Source organism: Aythya ferina, assembly GCF_964211825.1.
Source record: "Aythya ferina genome assembly, chromosome: 3".
Classification (NCBI taxonomy): domain Eukaryota; kingdom Metazoa; phylum Chordata; class Aves; order Anseriformes; family Anatidae; genus Aythya; species Aythya ferina.
This window is the reverse complement of record NC_140298.1, coordinates 61,029,229-61,032,747: the sequence shown is the minus strand read 5'-3', so window position 1 is coordinate 61,032,747 and position 3,519 is coordinate 61,029,229. Positions and strand designations below refer to the sequence as shown.

General features: G+C 37.7%; 1 long non-coding RNA gene across 1 annotated transcript; it reads right to left on the bottom strand.

Moving 5' to 3' along the window:
- Positions 1 to 223: 223 nt before the first annotated feature.
- LOC311434441 lies at positions 224 to 1,669 on the bottom strand. Its single transcript, XR_014691496.1, has 3 exons — positions 1,578 to 1,669; positions 1,044 to 1,128; positions 224 to 541 (listed from the first exon to the last, which is right to left on the bottom strand). It is a non-coding gene; the product is annotated as an uncharacterized lncRNA (long non-coding RNA).
- Between the last annotated feature and the right edge of the window lie 1,850 nt (positions 1,670 to 3,519).

Here is a 3,519-nt window from a genome sequence, read left to right as displayed (position 1 = left end):
ACTAAAAATCTGAATTTACTCAAAATGTTCTTCAAGGCAGTAGAAAGGTGCACTGTTTTCAAGACATTGGTTATATATTTTGTGATAGTGTACACTGAATCAGTTCTTTTACTACAGTTGTGACAGGCAGCCTGAACAAGATCCTTTCCTTGGTGTATATGTGTTTTATAAAGAAATTATTTTCTTCCTCTCTCTCCTTAATCTTTTGAAACTTGTCCTTGAAACAAAGAGCATGCAGAGAGGAAACATAAGGTTAAACAATTTATTGATACCTATTAAACATTCCTTTAGCTGTCTCTGAGGCAAGGAGAGGCCATGGCTGTCTTGCTGGTCCTTTAGATGAAACTGTCCTAGTGCCAGGTTTATGCTGAGACACTTTCCCCTGGGAAATTTACCTGAGGAGAGGAGTATCTCTAACAGTTTCACAAATGGCTGGTTTCAGGTTGTTGTTCCTCAGCTCTAAAAAGCACAATTGACCTAATCAGTCAGAGGAACAAATGTCATGAATAAGGCCATGTTCTCAGGGAAGGATTGTGTTTTCCTGGAATAAAGAAAAAATGAGTAAGAAAAAATATGTGATATCAGTACAGCTCTACTAATAAGTAGCACAGAGTCTTTATACTAAAAATATCTAGGTTTACATATCATCACTGTGAAAAGATAAAGGCAAGACACACTTTGAACAGAAATGTGTAATGCTAAGAGTACTCCAGAGTAGTGAGTTATATCAAGGTAATTTTCAGGGGATTTCAGCAAGACAAACTGCATTTTTAATGTTCTTTTCAAATCTCTTCCCATTTGTAAGTGACACAGGGATTATTTAATAAACAATAATTTTTAGAATGTGGAGCTACATTTCCTCAAATGACCTTGTGAAATGCCATTTTATCCTGGAGGGGTCCAGGAAGTACAGGGTCTAATTTTCTCACTGTTGTTGAATCTGAGTAACTTCTCCTTGATATTTCACTGAACTTACTTCCACCACTAAATGGTGGCTAGGTATCTGGTAGCCATGGAAGCCCTACCTCCCAGCAACCCTTTACCTTCTTATTCCCCCCTCTGCTACCTCCTGGTACAACAAACATTCCTGCAGGAAAGGTGCAATGATGGTGAGGAAAGCTGGATATCCTGTGGAAATAGTAGAGGATGGTAGTGATGGGGAGCCGTGTAGGTTTGTGTCTTCTATCTGAGCTCCATCTTTGTCATAAAAGACTATTTCTTTTTTGTGTGTTTGTTTCTTCTTAGTAGTAGTGTTACCAGGAAATAACAAGTCATAACAGCTGTGGGTTCCTCTTACTTACTTTTAGTGGCACCAGAGCTAGTTGCCTTAACTAAACTGGTCATTTCAATTTTCCTTTAACAAGGAAGGCAACATCTCCTTTTAATCAGCACAAATCATTCCTCTTTCTTGACTAGATCATTATTTTAAGGGCAAGGTGCTGAAAGGCTTATACCATGACTGGTGCCCTGAATGAGCTATGCACATCAAAGAGATGGGTCCCCTTACTCCTGTGCAGGTGGTGTTCAGGCCTGTGAGATTCAGTGGAGGAAAGGAACAGTAATGGGACTGCCCCCACCCTTTCTTGGTGTATCCCTGCCTTGCAAGTGGTATTTTGTCTGGGCTTTGAAGGGTGAGCCCTGACTTCAAGAGGTGTATTGAAAGAAGCTTGTGGTGCATGCAGACCTCTACTACACATTAACTGGTACAGCTGTTTCACACAGGTGATGGTGTTAGTGGTGTTTTACCTAATTGGAATAGAGCATGACATCCATGTTAGGAGCTCTTGGCTTCTGCCCATGTGTTCATATTGCGTTACCTATGCGAAGTGCTGGAGCCCCGCTGCTGCAGAGAACTACAGCTACAGGGGTCTGTGTCTGTCACCAGCAAAGGAAGCAGTAGATCTAAAGGATCCCTCAGTTAGAAAGGGAGAACAATTCCCTAAGAAGCTTTAAAAACTCATTTTATAAAATTAGTTTAAATCTACAGTAATTAAAATTACTTCCTGAGAAGAAAGCTCATGGCTTCTAGGTCTGCTGCACCAAGAAAACCCCAGAGAAATGCATGACTAATATTTACATGTAGTGACGTCTTCATAAAGGAATCCAGATATCATCTGATGTTTGTCCCCGAAAACAGTAAGAATGGTTTATTTGTCTCTATTGGTCCCTGCCAGTCTGCATGAGATTTTATAAGCTGATTGGCAGTCTCTGAGTTTACCTCAGCCCCCCCATACTTTTCCATCAACAAACAGCAAACTGAACTTGAATTTATTTGAAGACAATTAGAAGTGGTCACTAAATCATTTTACAGTAAGAAATACTAACTCATTACATTGTATGCCTGAGGCCTTCCTCAGGTTTTTATTTAGTTTTGAGTAAGTGATCACTCCTCCAAACTAACAGAAAGTGGGCTTCTTGTGCTACTATACTAGGATATCTAAGTCCCAGAAAGGTTGTTCAATCCACAATTAATTCATAAAATCAAAGAGGGTTTTCCTCTGGATAAATTTTTGCAAACCTGGTTCATGAGACTGTATATTTTCGATTAACTTTGTTTGTCTTTGTACAGTACTATCATCCTTTGAATCTGCTTAGATAATGGATGTGATATAGATATGGCTGTAATGTTTAAACCAATTAGTGGTAATGCAGTATTCAGAAAATGATAATGGAACTATATAATGACAGTTAAATAAGCACTGATATTTTAAATCTTTAATGACAACAGAAATCTCATTCTTTTCCTACATGTATTTCCCTTTAAAAAAAAAATAAAATAAAATAACAATCCCTGAAGAAATTGCCACTCAGCATCTAGAATAAATAGATCAGCAAGATCTTCATCTCCTTTTGAAAAAATGTTGTAGGTGAATAATACTGAAAACTCCAGTGGAACACAGCATTGCCCAAGATCGCATTCACTTCCAAGAATACAGAAATGATTGTATTCTAATGTTTATTATTGGTTTATATATAATTATTTGCAGCATACTGGTGATGTGCCAGGCATGTCCCAGACTGTTAAAATGGTGTTTCTAACTCTGAGATGGACTAAAATAGAAAGATAGAGGTTATGTTTTTGCTACACCATAATTTATAGCCTTCAGTGAAAACTTACCAAGATATGTCATAACACAAAATAAATTAAATGTTACCAGTAACAGACAAGTCTGGGGTAATTTTATGTTTCAACTTCCCTATAAAATACTGATGATGATTATTTTTGCAATAAATATGGGAGCATACGTGAAAGTGACAGAATTCAGAAAAGCATAATTTCAGCAATTGTGCATTAAAGCCCCAAATGAAGGTCATACAGAGGGGATTTAAGCAATTACAGCAAATCTAGCCCCTTGGCAAGCAATTGAATGCAATGTATTAAACCCAATTGTTTTGCACCAACAAAGATTGGCACCTCCTGAGCGCAAAACATCAATCATGAGTGAAAACAAATACCATTGAGCTAAAGTCAGCTCCAGAAAATGAATCCACAATGAGACAGATAGGATTAAAATAAAA